An 18,620-nucleotide genomic window follows, 5' to 3' on the forward strand; every position below is an offset into this window, starting at 1 on the left:
AAGGACGGCTTTCACACACACTTATCTCTCAGAACTGAGCAAGTGGAGATACGTTCGTTCATCTAGCACCAAGGGAACGGGTTGCAGGAGACACTTTTTCTCAGCTTTCTCAGTCTGTTTCCTAGTGCCGGTTTGAAGTTCCTGCAGTTTTCACTGTAAAACCGAGTTGGAGCTTGTACCTCCCCATATATATGTATGGAATGAAGTTTGCAACTGAAAAGAAACTTTGTGTTCCCAACAAGCTAGCTGAAGGATGGCTTTCACACACACTTATCTCTCAGAACTGAGCAAGTGGAGAGACATTCGTTCATCTAGCACCAAGGGAACGGGTTGCAGGAGACACTTTTTCTCAGCTTTCTCAGTCTGTTTCCTAGTGCCGGTTTGAAGTTCCTGCAGTTTTCACTGTAAAACCTAGTTGGAGCTTGTACCTCCCCATATATATGTATGGAATGGAGTTTGCAACTGAAAAGAAACTTTGTGTTCCCAACAACCTAGGTGAAGGACGGCTTTCACACACACTTATCTCTCAGAACTGAGCAAGTGGAGAGACGTTCGTTCATCTAGCACCAAGGGAACGGGTTGCAGGAGACACTTTTTCTCTGCTTTCTCAGTCTGTTTCCTAGTGCCGGTTTGAAGTTCCTGCAGTTTTCACTGTAAAACCGAGTTGGAGCTTGTACCTCCCCATATATATGTATGGAATGGAGTTTGCAACTGAAAAGAAACTTTGTGTTCCCAACAAGCTAGCTGAAGGACGGCTTTCACACACACTTATCTCTCAGAATTGAGCAAGTGGAGAGACTTTCGTTCATCTATCACCAAGGGAACGGGTTGCAGGAGACACTTTTTCTCAGCTTTCTCAGTCTGTTTCCTAGTGCCGGTTTGAAGTTCCTGCAGTTTTCACTGTAAAACCGAGTTGGAGCTTGTACCTCCCCATATATATGTATGGAATGGAGTTTGCAACTGAAAAGAAACTTTGTGTTCCCAACAAGCTAGCTGAAGGACGGCTTTCACACACACTTATCTCTCAGAACTGAGCAAGTGGAGAGACGTTCGTTCATCTATCACCAAGGGAACGGGTTGCAGGAGACACTTTTTCTCTGCTTTCTCAGTCTATTTCCTAGTGCAGGTTTGAAGTTCCTGCAGTTTTCACTGTAAAACCGATTTGGAGCTTGTACCTCCCCATATATATGTATGGAATGGAGTTTGCAACTGAAAAGAAACTTTGTGTTCCCAACAATCTACCTGAAGGACGGCTTTCACACACACTTATCTCTCAGAACTGAGCAAGTGGAGAGACGTTCGTTCATCTAGCACCAAGGGAACGGGTTGCAGGAGACACTTTTTCTCTGCTTTCTCAGTCTGTTTGCTAGTGCCGGTTTGAAGTTCCTGCAGTTTTCACTGTAAAACCGAGTTGGAGCTTGTACCTCCCCATATATATGTATGGAATGGAGTTTGCAACTGAAAAGAAACTTTGTGTTCCCAACAAGCTAGCTGAAGGACGGCTTTCACACACACTTATCTCTCAGAACTGAGCAAGTTGAGAGACGTTCGTTCATCTAGCACCAAGGGAACGGGTTGCAGGAGACACTTTTTCTCAGCTTTCTCAGTCTGTTTCCTAGGGCCGGTTTGAAGTTCCTGCAGTTTTCACTGTAAAACCGAGTTGGAGCTTGTACCTCCCCATATATATGTATGGAATGGAGTTTGCAACTGAAAAGAAACTTTGTGTTCCCAACAAGCTAGCTGAAGGATGGCTTTCACACACACTTATCTCTCAGAACTGAGCAAGTGGAGAGACGTTCGTTCATCTAGAACCAAGGGAACGGGTTGCAGGAGACACTTTTTCTCTGCTTTCTCAGTCTGTTTCCTAGTGCCGGTTTGAAGTTCCTGCAGTTTTCACTGTAAAACCGAGTTGGAGCTTGTACCTCCCCATATATATGTATGGAATGGAGTTTGCAACTGAAAAGAAACTTTGTGTTCCCAACAAGCTAGGTGAAGGACGGCTTTCACACACACTTATCTCTCAGAACTGAGCAAGTGGAGAGACGTTCGTTCATCTAGAACCAAGGGAACGGGTTGCAGGAGACACTTTTTCTCTGCTTTCTCAGTCTGTTTTCTAGTGCCGGTTTGAAGTTCCTGCAGTTTTCACTGTAAAACCGAGTTGGAGCTTGTACCTCCCCATATATATGTATGGAATGGAGTTTGCAACTGAAAAGAAACTTTGTGTTCCCAACAAGCTAGGTGAAGGACGGCTTTCACACACACTTATCTCTCAGAACTGAGCAAGTGGAGAGACGTTCGTTCATCTAGCACCAAGGGAACGGGTTGCAGGAGACACTTTTTCTCTGCTTTCTCAGTCTATTTCCTAGTGACGGTTTGAAGCTCCTGCAGTTTTCACTGTAAAACCGAGTTGGAGCTTGTACCTCCCATATATATGTATGGAATGGAGTTTGCAACTGAAAAGAAACTTTGTGTTCCCAACAAGCTAGCTGAAGGACGGCTTTCAAACACACTTATCTCTCAGAACTGAGCAAGTGCAGAGACGTTCGTTCATCTAGCACCAAGGGAACGGGTTGCAGGAGACACTTTTTCTCTGCTTTCTCAGTCTATTTCCTAGTGCCGGTTTGAAGTTCCTGCAGTTTTCACTGTAAAACCGAGTTGGAGCTTGTACCTCCCATATATATGTATGGAATGGAGTTTGCAACTGAAAAGAAACTTTGTGTTCCCAACAAGCTAGCTGAAGGACGGCTTTCACACACACTTATCTCTCAGAACTGAGCAAGTTGAGAGACGTTCGTTCATCTAGCACCAAGGGAACGGGTTGCAGGAGACACTTTTTCTCTGCTTTCTCAGTCTGTTTCCTAGTGCCGGCTTGAAGTTCCTGCAGTTTTCACTGTAAAACCTAGTTGGAGCTTGTACCTCCCCATATATATGTATGGAATGGAGTTTGCAACTGAAAAGAAACTTTGTGTTCCCAACAAGCTATCTGAAGGACGGCTTTCACACACACTTATCTCTTAGAACTGAGCAAGTGGAGAGACGTTCGTTCATGTAGCACCAAGGGAACGGGTTGCAGGAGACACTTCTTCTCAGCTTTCTCAGTCTGTTTCCTAGTGCCGGTTTGAAGTTCCTGCAGTTTTCACTGTAAAACCGAGTTGGAGCTTGTACCTCCCCATATATATGTATGGAATGGAGTTTGCAACTGAAAAGAAACTTTGTGTTCCCAACAAGCTAGCTGAAGGACGGCTTTCACACACACTTATCTCTCAGAACTGAGCAAGTTGAGAGACGTTCGTTCATCTAGCACCAAGGGAACGGGTTGCAGGAGACACTTTTTCTCAGCTTTCTCAGTCTGTTTCCTAGTGCCGGTTTGAAGTTCCTGCAGTTTTCACTGTAAAACCGAGTTAGAGCTTGTACCTCCCCATATATATGTATGGAAAGAAGTTTGCAACTGAAAAGAAACTTTGTGTTCCCAACAAGCTAGCTGAAGGATGGCTTTCACACACACTTATCTCTCAGAACTGAGCAAGTGGAGAGACGTTCGTTCATCTATCACCAAGGGAACGGGTTGCAGGAGACACTTTTTCTCAGCTTTCTCAGTCTGTTTCCTAGTGCCGGTTTGAAGTTCCTGCAGTTTTCACTGTAAAACCGAGTTGGAGCTTGTACCTCCCATATATATGTATGGAATGGAGTTTGCAACTGAAAAGAAACTTTGTGTTCCCAACAAGCTAGCTGAAGGACGGCTTTCACACACACTTATCTCTCAGAACTGAGCAAATGGAGAGACGTTCGTTCATCTAGCACCAAGGGAACGGGATGCAGGAGACACTATTTCTCAGCTTTCTCAGTCTATTTCCTAGTGCCGGTTTGAAGTTCCTGCAGTTTTCACTGTAAAACCTAGTTGGAGCTTGTACCTCCCCATATATATGTATGGAATGGAGTTTGCAACTGAAAAGAAACTTTGTGTTCCCAACAAGCTAGCTGAAGGACGGCTTTCACACACACTTATCTCTCAGAATTGAGCAAGTGGAGAGACGTTCGTTCATCTAGCACCAAGGGAACGGGTTGCAGGAGACACTTTTTCTCAGCTTTCTCAGTCTGTTTCCTAGTGCCGGTTTGAAGTTCCTGCAGTTTTCACTGTAAAACCGAGTTGGAGCTTGTACCTCCCCATATATATGTATGGAATGAAGTTTGCAACTGAAAAGAAACTTTGTGTTCCCAACAAGCTAGCTGAAGGATGGCTTTCACACACACTTATCTCTCAGAACTGAGCAAGTGGAGAGACATTCGTTCATCTAGCACCAAGGGAACGGGTTGCAGGAGACACTTTTTCTCAGCTTTCTCAGTCTGTTTCCTAGTGCCGGTTTGAAGTTCCTGCAGTTTTCACTGTAAAACCTAGTTGGAGCTTGTACCTCCCCATATATATGTATGGAATGGAGTTTGCAACTGAAAAGAAACTTTGTGTTCCCAACAAGCTAGGTGAAGGACGGCTTTCACACACACTTATCTCTCAGAACTGAGCAAGTGGAGAGACGTTCGTTCATCTAGCACCAAGGGAACGGGTTGCAGGAGACACTTTTTCTCTGCTTTCTCAGTCTGTTTCCTAGTGCCGGTTTGAAGTTCCTGCAGTTTTCACTGTAAAACCGAGTTGGAGCTTGTACCTCCCCATATATATGTATGGAATGGAGTTTGCAACTGAAAAGAAACTTGGTGTTCCCAACAAGCTAGGTGAAGGACGGCTTTCACACACACTTATCTCTCAGAACTGAGCAAGTGGAGAGACGTTCGTTCATCTAGCACCAAGGGAACGGGTTGCAGGAGACACTTTTTCTCTGCTTTCTCAGTCTATTTCCTAGTGCCGGTTTGAAGTTCCTGCAGTTTTCACTGTAAAACCGAGTTGGAGCTTGTACCTCCCCATATATATGTATGGAATGGAGTTTGCAACTGAAAAGAAACTTGGTATTCCAAACAAGCTAGCTGAAGGACGGCTTTCACACACATTTATCTCTCAGAAATGAGCAAGTGGAGAGACGTTCGTTCATCTAGCACCAAGGGAACGTGTTGCAGGAGACACTTTTTCTCTGCTTTCTCAGTCTATTTCCTAGTGCCGGTTTCAAGTTCCTGCAGTTTTCACTGTAAAACCGAGTTGGAGCTTGTACCTCCCCATATATATGTATGGAATGGAGTTTGCAACTGAAAAGAAACTTTGTGTTCCCAAGAAGCTAGCTGAAGGACGGCTTTCAAACACACTTATCTCTCAGAACTGAGCAAGTGGAGAGACGTTCGTTCATCAAGCACCAAGGGAACGGGTTGCAGGAGACACTTTTTCTCTGCTTTCTCAGTCTATTTCCTAGTGCCGGTTTGAAGTTCCTGCAGTTTTCACTGTAAAACCGAGTTGGAGCTTGTACCTCCCATATATATGTATGGAATGGAGTTTGCAACTGAAAAGAAACTTTGTGTTCCCAACAAGCTAGCTGAAGGACGGCTTTCACACACACTTATCTCTCAGAACTGAGCAAGTGGAGAGACGTTCGTTCATCTAGCACCAAGGGAACGGGTTGCAGGAGACACTTTTTCTCTGCTTTCTCAGTCTGTTTCCTAGTGCCGGTTTGAAGTTCCTGCAGTTTTCACTGTAAAACCGAGTTGGAGCTTGTACCTCCCCATATATATGTATGGAATGGAGTTTGCAACTGAAAAGAAACTTTGTGTTCCCAACAAGCTAGCTGAAGGACGGCTTTCACACACACTTATCTCTCAGAACTGAGCAAGTGGAGAGACGTTCGTTCATCTAGCACCAAGGGAACGGGTTGCAGGAGACACTTTTTCTCTGCTTTCTCAGTCTGTTTCCTAGTGCCGGTTTGAAGATCCTGCAGTTTTCACTGTAAAACCGAGTTGGAGCTTGTACCTCCCCATATATATGTATGGAATGGAGTTTGCAACTGAAAAGAAACTTTGTGTTCCCAACAAGCTAGCTGAAGGACGGCTTTCACACACACTTATCTCTCAGAACTGAGCAAGTTGAGAGACGTTCGTTCATCTAGCACCAAGGGAACGGGTTGCAGGAGACACTTTTTCTCTGCTTTCTCAGTCTGTTTCCTAGTGCCGGTTTGAAGTTCCTGCAGTTTTCACTGTAAAACCGTGTTGGAGCTGGTACCTCCCCATATATATGTATGGAATGGAGTTTGCAACTGAAAAGAAACTTGGTGTTCCCAACAAGGTAGCTGAAGGACGGCTTTCACACACACTTATCTCTCAGAACTGAGCAAGTGGAGAGACGTTCGTTCATCTAGCACCAAGGGAACGGGTTGCAGGAGACACTTTTTCTCAGCTTTCTCAGTCTCTTTCCTAGTGCCGGTTTGAAGTTCCTGCAGTTTTCACTGTAAAACCGAGTTGGAGCTTGTACCTCCCATATATATGTATGGAATGGAATTTGCAACTGAAAAGAAACTTTGTGTTCCCAACAAGCTAGCTAAAGGACGGCTTTCACACACACTTATCTCTCAGAACTGAGCAAGTGGAGAGACGTTCGTTCATCTAGCACCAAGGGAACGGGTTGCAGGAGACACTTTTTCTCTGCTTTCTCAGTCTATTTCCTAGTGCCGGTTTGAAGTTCCTGCAGTTTTCACTGTAAAACCGAGTTGGAGCTTGTACCTCCCATATATATGTATGGAATGGAGTTTGCAACTGAAAAGAAACTTTGTGTTCCCAACAAGCTAGCTGAAGGACGGCTTTCACACACACTTATCTCTCAGAACTGAGCAAGTGGAGAGACGTTCGTTCATCTAGCACCAAGGGAACGGGTTGCAGGAGACACTTTTTCTCTGCTTTCTCAGTCTGTTTCCTAGTGCCGGTTTGAAGTTCCTGCAGTTTTCACTGTAAAACCGAGTTGGAGCTTGTACCTCCCCATATATATGTATGGAATGGAGTTTGCAACTGAAAAGAAACTTTGTGTTCCCAACAAGCTAGCTGAAGGGCGGCTTTCACACACACTTATCTCTCAGAACTGAGCAAGTGGAGAGACTTTCGTTCATCTATCACCAAGGGAACGGGTTGCAGGAGACACTTTTTCTCAGCTTTCTCAGTCTATTTCCTAGTGCCGGTTTGAAGTTCCTGCAGTTTTCACTGTAAAACCGAGTTGGAGCTTGTACCTCCCCATATATATGTATGGAATGGAGTTTGCAACTGAAAAGAAACTTTGTGTTCCCAACAAGCTAGCTGAAGGACGGCTTTCACACACACTTATCTCTCAGAACTGAGCAAGTGGAGAGACGTTCGTTCATCTAGCACCAAGGGAACGGGTTGCAGGAGACACTTTTTCTCTGCTTTCTCAGTCTGTTTGTTAGTGCTGGTTTGAAGTTCCTGCAGTTTTCACTGTAAAACCGAGTTGGAGCTTGTACCTCCCCATATATATGTATGGAATGGAGTTTGCAACTGAAAAGAAACTTTGTGTTCCCAACAAGCTAGCTGAAGGACGGCTTTCACACACACTTATCTCTCAGAACTGAGCAAGTGGAGAGACGTTCGTTCATCTAGCACCAAGGGAACGGGTTGCAGGAGACACTTTTTCTCAGCTTTCTCAGTCTGTTTCCTAGTGCCGGTTTGAAGTTCCTGCAGTTTTCACTGTAAAACCGAGTTGGAGCTTGTACCTCCCCATATATATGTATGGAATGGAGTTTGCAACTGAAAAGAAACTTTGTGTTCCCAACAAGCTAGGTGAAGGACGGCTTTCACACACACTTATCTCTCTGAACTGAGCAAGTGGAGAGACGTTCGTTCATCTAGCACCAAGGGAACGGGTTGCAGGAGACACTTTTTCTCTGCTTTCTCAGTCTGTTTCCTAGTGCCGGTTTGAAATTCCTGCAGTTTTCACTGTAAAACCGAGTTGGAGCTTGTACCTCCCCATATATATGTATGGAATGGAGTTTGCAACTGAAAAGAAACTTGGTGTTCCCAACAACCTAGGTGAAGGACGGCTTTCACACACACTTATCTCTCAGAACTGAGCAAGTGGAGAGACGTTCGTTCATCTAGCACCAAGGGAACGGGTTGCAGGAGACACTTTTTCTCTGCTTTCTCAGTCTGTTTCCTAGTGCCGGTTTGAAGTTCCTGCAGTTTTCACTGTAAAACCGAGTTGGAGCTTGTACCTCCCCATATATATGTATGGAATGGAGTTTCCAACTGAAAAGAAACTTTGTGTTCCCAACAAGCTATCTGAAGGACGGCTTTCACACACACTTATCTCTCAGAACTGAGCAAGTGGAGAGACGTTCGTTCATCTAGCACCAAGGGAACGGGTTGCAGGAGACACTTTTTCTCAGCTTTCTCAGTCTGTTTCCTAGTGCCGGTTTGAAGATCCTGCAGTTTTCACTGTAAAACCGAGTTGGAGCTTGTACCTCCCCATATATATGTATGGAATGGAGTTTGCAACTGAAAAGAAACTTTGTGTTCCCAACAAGCTAGCTGAAGGACGGCTTTCACACACACTTATCTCTCAGAACTGAGCAAGTTGAGAGACGTTCGTTCATCTAGCACCAAGGGAACGGGTTGCAGGAGACACTTTTTCTCAGCTTTCTCAGTCTGTTTCCTAGTGCCGGTTTGAAGTTCCTGCAGTTTTCACTGTAAAACCGAGTTGGAGCTTGTACCTCCCCATATATATGTATGGAATGAAGTTTGCAACTGAAAAGAAACTTTGTGTTCCCAACAAGCTAGCTGAAGGATGGCTTTCACACACAATTATCTCTCAGAACTGAGCAAGTGGAGAGACGTTCGTTCATCTAGCACCAAGGGAACGGGTTGCAGGAGACACTTTTTCTCAGCTTTCTCAGTCTGTTTCCTAGTGCCGGTTTGAAGTTCCTGCAGTTTTCACTGTAAAACCGAGTTGGAGCTTGTACCTCCCATATATATGTATGGAATGGAGTTTGCAACTGAAAAGAAACTTTGTGTTCCCAACAAGCTAGGTGAAGGACGGCTTTCACACACACTTATCTCTCAGAACTGAGCAAGTGGAGAGACGTTCGTTCATCTAGCACCAAGGGAACGGGTTGCAGGAGACACTTTTTCTCAGCTTTCTCAGTCTGTTTCCTAGTGCCGGTTTGAAATTCCTGCAGTTTTCACTGTAAAACCGAGTTGGAGCTTGTACCTCCCCATATATATGTATGGAATGGAGTTTGCAACTGAAAAGAAACTTGGTGTTCCCAACAACCTAGGTGAAGGACGGCTTTCACACACACTTATCTCTCAGAACTGAGCAAGTGGAGAGACGTTCGTTCATCTAGCACCAAGGGAACGGGTTGCAGGAGACACTTTTTCTCTGCTTTCTCAGTCTGTTTCCTAGTGCCGGTTTGAAGTTCCTGCAGTTTTCACTGTAAAACCGAGTTGGAGCTTGTACCTCCCCATATATATGTATGGAATGGAGTTTCCAACTGAAAAGAAACTTTGTGTTCCCAACAAGCTATCTGAAGGACGGCTTTCACACACACTTATCTCTCAGAACTGAGCAAGTGGAGAGACGTTCGTTCATCTAGCACCAAGGGAACGGGTTGCAGGAGACACTTTTTCTCAGCTTTCTCAGTCTGTTTCCTAGTGCCGGTTTGAAGTTCCTGCAGTTTTCACTGTAAAACCGAGTTGGAGCTTGTACCTCCCATATATATGTATGGAATGAAGTTTGCAACTGAAAAGAAACTTTGTGTTCCCAACAAGCTAGCTGAAGGATGGCTTTCACACACAATTATCTCTCAGAACTGAGCAAGTGGAGAGACGTTCGTTCATCTAGCACCAAGGGAACGGGTTGCAGGAGACACTTTTTCTCAGCTTTCTCAGTCTGTTTCCTAGTGCCGGTTTGAAGTTCCTGCAGTTTTCACTGTAAAACCGAGTTGGAGCTTGTACCTCCCATATATATGTATGGAATGGAGTTTGCAACTGAAAAGAAACTTTGTGTTCCCAACAAGCTAGGTGAAGGACGGCTTTCACACACACTTATCTCTCAGAACTGAGCAAGTGGAGAGACGTTCGTTCATCTAGCACCAAGGGAACGGGTTGCAGGAGACACTTTTTCTCAGCTTTCTCAGTCTGTTTCCTAGTGCCGGTTTGAAGTTCCTGCAGTTTTCACTGTAAAACCGAGTTGGAGCTTGTACCTCCCATATATATGTATGGAATGGAGTTTGCAACTGAAAAGAAACTTTGTGTTCCCAACAAGCTAGCTGAAGGACGGCTTTCACACACACTTATCTCTCAGAACTGAGCAAGTGGAGAGACTTTCGTTCATCTATCACCAAGGGAACGGGTTGCAGGAGACACTTTTTCTCAGCTTTCTCAGTCTGTTTCCTAGTGCCGGTTTGAAGTTCCTGCAGTTTTCACTGTAAAACCGAGTTGGAGCTTGTACCTCCCCATATATATGTATGGAATGGAGTTTGCAACTGAAAAGAAACTTTGTGTTCCCAACAAGCTAGCTGAAGGACGGCTTTCACACACACTTATCTCTCAGAACTGAGCAAGTGGAGAGACGTTCGTTCATCTAGCACCAAGGGAACGGGTTGCAGGAGACACTTTTTCTCTGCTTTCTCAGTCTGTTTGCTAGTGCTGGTTTGAAGTTCCTGCAGTTTTCACTGTAAAACCGAGTTGGAGATTGTACCTCCCCATATATATGTATGGAATGGAGTTTGCAACTGAAAAGAAACTTTGTGTTCCCAACAAGCTAGCTGAAGGACGGCTTTCACACACACTTATCTCTCAGAACTGAGCAAGTTGAGAGACGTTCGTTCATCTAGCACCAAGGGAACGGGTTGCAGGAGACACTTTTTCTCAGCTTTCTCAGTCTGTTTCCTAGTGCCGGTTTGAAGTTCCTGCAGTTTTCACTGTAAAACCGAGTTGGAGCTTGTACCTCCCCATATATATGTATGGAATGGAGTTTGCAACTGAAAAGAAACTTTGTGTTCCCAACAAGCTAGCTGAAGGACGGCTTTCACACACACTTATCTCTCAGAACTGAGCAAGTGGAGAGACGTTCGTTCATCTAGCACCAAGGGAACGGGTTGCAGGAGACACTTTTTCTCTGCTTTCTCAGTCTGTTTCCTAGTGCCGGTTTGAAATTCCTGCAGTTTTCACTGTAAAACCGAGTTGGAGCTTGTACCTCCCCATATATATGTATGGAATGGAGTTTGCAACTGAAAAGAAACTTGGTGTTCCCAACAAGCTAGGTGAAGGACGGCTTTCACACACACTTATCTCTCAGAACTGAGCAAGTGGAGAGACGTTCGTTCATCTAGCACCAAGGGAACGGGTTGCAGGAGACACTTTTTCTCTGCTTTCTCAGTCTATTTCCTAGTGCCGGTTTGAAGTTCCTGCAGTTTTCACTGTAAAACCGAGTTGGAGCTTGTACCTCCCCATATATATGTATGGAATGGAGTTTGCAACTGAAAAGAAACTTGGTATTCCAAACAAGCTAGCTGAAGGACGGCTTTCACACACATTTATCTCTCAGAAATGAGCAAGTGGAGAGACGTTCGTTCATCTAGCACCAAGGGAACGTGTTGCAGGAGACACTTTTTCTCTGCTTTCTCAGTCTGTTTCCTAGTGCCGGTTTGAAGTTCCTGCAGTTTTCACTGTAAAACCGAGTTGGAGCTTGTACCTCCCATATATATGTATGGAATGGAGTTTGCAACTGAAAAGAAACTTTGTGTTCCCAAGAAGCTAGCTGAAGGACGGCTTTCAAACACACTTATCTCTCAGAACTGAGCAAGTGGAGAGACGTTCGTTCATCTAGCACCAATGGAACGGGTTGCAGGAGACACTTTTTCTCTGCTTTCTCAGTCTATTTCCTAGTGCCGGTTTGAAGTTCCTGCAGTTTTCACTGTAAAACCGAGTTGGAGCTTGTACCTCCCATATATATGTATGGAATGGAGTTTGCAACTGAAAAGAAACTTTGTGTTCCCAACAAGCTAGCTGAAGGACGGCTTTCACACACACTTATCTCTCAGAACTGAGCAAGTGGAGAGACGTTCGTTCATCTAGCACCAAGGGAACGGGTTGCAGGAGACACTTTTTCTCTGCTTTCTCAGTCTGTTTCCTAGTGCCGGTTTGAAGTTCCTGCAGTTTTCACTGTAAAACCGAGTTGGAGCTTGTACCTCCCCATATATATGTATGGAATGGAGTTTGCAACTGAAAAGAAACTTTGTGTTCCCAACAAGCTATCTGAAGGACGGCTTTCACACACACTTATCTCTCAGAACTGAGCAAGTGGAGAGACGTTCGTTCATCTAGCACCAAGGGAACGGGTTGCAGGAGACACTTTTTCTCAGCTTTCTCAGTCTGTTTCCTAGTGCCGGTTTGAAGATCCTGCAGTTTTCACTGTAAAACCGAGTTGGAGCTTGTACCTCCCCATATATATGTATGGAATGGAGTTTGCAACTGAAAAGAAACTTTGTGTTCCCAACAAGCTAGCTGAAGGACGGCTTTCACACACACTTATCTCTCAGAACTGAGCAAGTTGAGAGACGTTCGTTCATCTAGCACCAAGGGAACGGGTTGCTGGAGACACTTTTTCTCAGCTTTCTCAGTCTGTTTCCTAGTGCCGGTTTGAAGTTCCTGCAGTTTTCACTGTAAAACCGAGTTGGAGCTTGTACCTCCCCATATATATGTATGGAATGAAGTTTGCAACTGAAAAGAAACTTTGTGTTCCCAACAAGCTAGCTGAAGGATGGCTTTCACACACAATTATCTCTCAGAACTGAGCAAGTGGAGAGACGTTCGTTCATCTAGCACCAAGGGAACGGGTTGCAGGAGACACTTTTTCTCAGCTTTCTCAGTCTGTTTCCTAGTGCCGGTTTGAAGTTCCTGCAGTTTTCACTGTAAAACCGAGTTGGAGCTTGTACCTCCCATATATATGTATGGAATGGAGTTTGCAACTGAAAAGAAACTTTGTGTTCCCAACAAGCTAGCTGAAGGACGGCTTTCACACACACTTATCTCTCAGAACTGAGCAAGTGGAGAGACGTTCGTTCATCTAGCACCAAGGGAACGGGTTGCAGGAGACACTTTTTCTCAGCTTTCTCAGTCTGTTTCCTAGTGCCGGTTTGAAGTTCCTGCAGTTTTCACTGTAAAACCGAGTTGGAGCTTGTACCTCCCATATATATGTATGGAATGGAGTTTGCAACTGAAAAGAAACTTTGTGTTCCCAACAAGCTAGCTGAAGGACGGCTTTCACACACACTTATCTCTCAGAACTGAGCAAGTGGAGAGACTTTCGTTCATCTATCACCAAGGGAACGGGTTGCAGGAGACACTTTTTCTCTGCTTTCTCAGTCTGTTTCCTAGTGCCGGTTTGAAGTTCCTGCAGTTTTCACTGTAAAACCGAGTTGGAGCTTGTACCTCCCCATATATATGTATGGAATGGAGTTTGCAACTGAAAAGAAACTTTGTGTTCCCAACAAGCTAGCTGAAGGACGGCTTTCACACACACTTATCTCTCAGAACTGAGCAAGTGGAGAGACGTTCGTTCATCTAGCACCAAGGGAACGGGTTGCAGGAGACACTTTTTCTCTGCTTTCTCAGTCTATTTCCTAGTGCCGGTTTGAAGTTCCTGCAGTTTTCACTGTAAAACCGAGTTGGAGCTTGTACCTCCCCATATATATGTATGGAATGGAGTTTGCAACTGAAAAGAAACTTTGTGTTCCCAACAAGCTAGCTGAAGGACGGCTTTCACACACACTTATCTCTCAGAACTGAGCAAGTGGAGAGACGTTCGTTCATCTAGCACCAAGGGAACGGGTTGCAGGAGACACTTTTTCTCTGCTTTCTCAGTCTGTTTGCTAGTGCTGGTTTGAAGTTCCTGCAGTTTTCACTGTAAAACCGAGTTGGAGCTTGTACCTCCCCATATATATGTATGGAATGGAGTTTGCAACTGAAAAGAAACTTTGTGTTCCCAACAAGCTAGCTGAAGGACGGCTTTCACACACACTTATCTCTCAGAACTGAGCAAGTTGAGAGACGTTCGTTCATCTAGCACCAAGGGAACGGGTTGCAGGAGACACTTTTTCTCAGCTTTCTCAGTCTGTTTCCTAGTGCCGGTTTGAAGTTCCTGCAGTTTTCACTGTAAAACCGAGTTGGAGCTTGTACCTCCCCATATATATGTATGGAATGGAGTTTGCAACTGAAAAGAAACTTTGTGTTCCCAACAAGCTAGGTGAAGGACGGCTTTCACACACACTTATCTCTCAGAACTGAGCAAGTGGAGAGACGTTCGTTCATCTAGCACCAAGGGAACGGGTTGCAGGAGACACTTTTTCTCTGCTTTCTCAGTCTGTTTCCTAGTGCCGGTTTGAAATTCCTGCAGTTTTCACTGTAAAACCGAGTTGGAGCTTGTACCTCCCCATATATATGTATGGAATGGAGTTTGCAACTGAAAAGAAACTTGGTGTTCCCAACAAGCTAGGTGAAGGACGGCTTTCACACACACTTATCTCTCAGAACTGAGCAAGTGGAGAGACGTTCGTTCATCTAGCACCAAGGGAACGGGTTGCAGGAGACACTTTTTCTCTGCTTTCTCAGTCTATTTCCTAGTGCCGGTTTGAAGTTCCTGCAGTTTTCACTGTAAAACCGAGTTGGAGCTTGTACCTCCCCATATATATGTATGGAATGGAGTTTGCAACTGAAAAGAAACTTGGTATTCCAAACAAGCTAGCTGAAGGACGGCTTTCACACACATTTATCTCTCAGAAATGAGCAAGTGGAGAGACGTTCGTTCATCTAGCACCAAGGGAACGTGTTGCAGGAGACACTTTTTCTCTGCTTTCTCAGTCTGTTTCCTAGTGCCGGTTTGAAGTTCCTGCAGTTTTCACTGTAAAACCGAGTTGGAGCTTGTACCTCCCATATATATGTATGGAATGGAGTTTGCAACTGAAAAGAAACTTTGTGTTCCCAAGAAGCTAGCTGAAGGACGGCTTTCAAACACACTTATCTCTCAGAACTGAGCAAGTGGAGAGACGTTCGTTCATCTAGCACCAATGGAACGGGTTGCAGGAGACACTTTTTCTCTGCTTTCTCAGTCTATTTCCTAGTGCCGGTTTGAAGTTCCTGCAGTTTTCACTGTAAAACCGAGTTGGAGCTTGTACCTCCCATATATATGTATGGAATGGAGTTTGCAACTGAAAAGAAACTTTGTGTTCCCAACAAGCTAGCTAAAGGACGGCTTTCACACACACTTATCTCTCAGAACTGAGCAAGTGGAGAGACGTTCGTTCATCTAGCACCAAGGGAACGGGTTGCAGGAGACACTTTTTCTCTGCTTTCTCAGTCTATTTCCTAGTGCCGGTTTGAAGTTCCTGCAGTTTTCACTGTAAAACCGAGTTGGAGCTTGTACCTCCCATATATATGTATGGAATGGAGTTTGCAACTGAAAAGAAACTTTGTGTTCCCAACAAGCTAGCTGAAGGATGGCTTTCACACACACTTATCTCTCAGAACTGAGCAAGTGGAGAGACGTTCGTTCATCTAGCACCAAGGGAACGGGTTGCAGGAGACACTTTTTCTCAGCTTTCTCAGTCTGTTTCCTAGTGCCGGTTTGAAGTTCCTGCAGTTTTCACTGTAAAACCGAGTTGGAGCTTGTACCTCCCCATATATATGTATGGAATGGAGTTTGCAACTGAAGAGAAACTTTGTGTTCCCAACAAGCTAGCTGAAGGACGGCTTTCACACACACTTATCTCTCAGAACTGAGCAAGTGGAGAGACGTTCGTTCATCTAGCACCAAGGGAACGGGTTGCAGGAGACACTTTTTCTCAGCTTTCTCAGTCTGTTTCCTAGTGCCGGTTTGAAGTTCCTGCAGTTTTCACTGTAAAACCGAGTTGGAGCTTGTACCTCCACATATATATGTATGGAATGGAATTTGCAACTGAAAAGAAACTTTGTGTTCCCAACAAGCTAGCTGAAGGACGGCTTTCACACACACTTATCTCTCAGAACTGAGCAAGTGGAGAGACTTTCGTTCATCTATCACCAAGGGAACGGGTTGCAGGAGACACTTTTTCTCAGCTTTCTCAGTCTGTTTCCTAGTGCCGGTTTGAAGTTCCTGCAGTTTTCACTGTAAAACCTAGTAAGAGCTTGTACCTCCCCATATATATGTATGGAATGGAGTTTGCAACTGAAAAGAAACTTTGTGTTCCCAACAAGCTAGCTGAAGGACGGCTTTCACACACACTTATCTCTCAGAACTGAGCAAGTGGAGAGACGTTCGTTCATCTAGCACCAAGGGAACGGGTTGCAGGAGACACTTTTTCTCTGCTTTCTCAGTCTATTTCCTAGTGCCGGTTTGAAGTTCCTGCAGTTTTCACTGTAAAACCGAGTTGGAGCTTGTACCTCCCCTTATATATGTATGGAATGGAGTTTGCAACTGAAAAGAAACTTGGTGTTCCCAACAAGCTAGGTGAAGGACGGCTTTCACACACACTTATCTCTCAGAACTGAGCAAGTGGAGAGACGTTCGTTCATCTAGCACCAAGGGAACGGGTTGCAGGAGACACTTTTTCTCTGCTTTCTCAGTCTATTTCCTAGTGCCGGTTTGAAGTTCCTGCAGTTTTCACTGTAAAACCGAGTTGGAGCTTGTACCTCCCATATATATGTATGGAATGGAGTTTGCAACTGAAAAGAAACTTTGTGTTCCCAACAAGCTAGCTGAAGGACGGCTTTCACACACACTTATCTCTCAGAACTGAGCAAGTGGAGAGACGTTCGTTCATCTAGCACCAAGGGAACGGGTTGCAGGAGACACTTTTTCTCTGCTTTCTCAGTCTATTTCCTAGTGCCGGTTTGAAGTTCCTGCAGTTTTCACTGTAAAACCGAGTTGGAGCTTGTACCTCCCATATATATGTATGGAATGGAGTTTGCAACTGAAAAGAAACTTTGTGTTCCCAACAAGCTAGGTGAAGGACGGCTTTCACACACACTTATCTCTCAGAACTGAGCAAGTGGAGAGACGTTCGTTCATCTAGCACCAAGGGAACGGGTTGCAGGAGACACTTTTTCTCTGCTTTCTCAGTCTGTTTCCTAGTGCCGGTTTGAAGTTCCTGCAGTTTTCACTGTAAAACCGAGTTGGAGCTTGTACCTCCCCTTATATATGTATGGAATGGAGTTTGCAACTGAAAAGAAACTTGGTGTTCCCAACAAGCTAGGTGAAGGACGGCTTTCACACACACTTATCTCTCAGAACTGAGCAAGTGGAGAGACGTTCGTTCATCTAGCACCAAGGGAACGGGTTGCAGGAGACACTTTTTCTCTGCTTTCTCAGTCTATTTCCTAGTGCCGGTTTGAAGTTCCTGCAGTTTTCACTGTAAAACCGAGTTGGAGCTTGTACCTCCCATATATATGTATGGAATGGAGTTTGCAACTGAAAAGAAACTTTGTGTTCCCAACAAGCTAGCTGAAGGACGGCTTTCACACACACTTATCTCTCAGAACTGAGCAAGTGGAGAGACGTTCGTTCATCTAGCACCAAGGGAACGGGTTGCAGGAGACACTTTTTCTCTGCTTTCTCAGTCTATTTCCTAGTGCCGGTTTGAAGTTCCTGCAGTTTTCACTGTAAAACCGAGTTGGAGCTTGTACCTCCCATATATATGTATGGAATGGAGTTTGCAACTGAAAAGAAACTTTGTGTTCCCAACAAGCTAGCTAAAGGACGGCTTTCACACACACTTATCTCTCAGAACTGAGCAAGTGGAGAGACGTTCGTTCATCTAGCACCAAGGGAACGGGTTGCAGGAGACACTTTTTCTCTGCTTTCTCAGTCTATTTCCTAGTGCCGGTTTGAAGTTCCTGCAGTTTTCACTGTAAAACCGAGTTGGAGCTTGTACCTCCCATATATATGTATGGAATGGAGTTTGCAACTGAAAAGAAACTTTGTGTTCCCAACAAGCTAGCTGAAGGACGGCTTTCACACACACTTATCTCTCAGAATTGAGCAAGTGGAGAGACGTTCGTTCATCTAGCACCAAGGGAACGGGTTGCAGGAGACACTTTTTCTCAGCTTTCTCAGTCTGTTTCCTAGTGCCGGTTTGAAGTTCCTGCAGTTTTCACTGTAAAACCGAGTTGGAGCTTGTACCTCCCCATATATATGTATGGAATGGAGTTTGCAACTGAAAAGAAACTTTGTGTTCCCAAGAAGCTAGCTGAAGGACGGCTTTCACACACACTTATCTCTCAGAACTGAGGAAGTGGAGAGACGTTCGTTCATCTAGCACCAAGGGAACGGGTTGCAGGAGACACTTTTTCTCTGCTTTCTCAGTCTGTTTCCTAGTGCCGGTTTGAAGTTCCTGCAGTTTTCACTGTAAAACCGAGTTGGAGCTTGTACCTCCCCATATATATGTATGGAATGGAGTTTGCAACTGAAAAGAAACTTTGTGTTCCCAACAAGCTAGCTGAAGGATGGCTTTCACAAACACTTATCTCTCAGAACTGAGCAAGTGGAGAGACGTTCGTTCATCTAGCACCAAGGGAACGGGTTGCATGAGACACTTTTTCTCTGCTTTCTCAGTCTGTTTCCTAGTGCCGGTTTGAAGTTCCTGCAGTTTTCACTGTAAAACCGAGTTGGAGCTTGTACCTCCCCATATATATGTATGGAATGGAGTTTGCAACTG

Source organism: Camelus bactrianus, chromosome 15, assembly GCF_048773025.1.
Source record: "Camelus bactrianus isolate YW-2024 breed Bactrian camel chromosome 15, ASM4877302v1, whole genome shotgun sequence".
NCBI lineage: Eukaryota > Metazoa > Chordata > Mammalia > Artiodactyla > Camelidae > Camelus > Camelus bactrianus.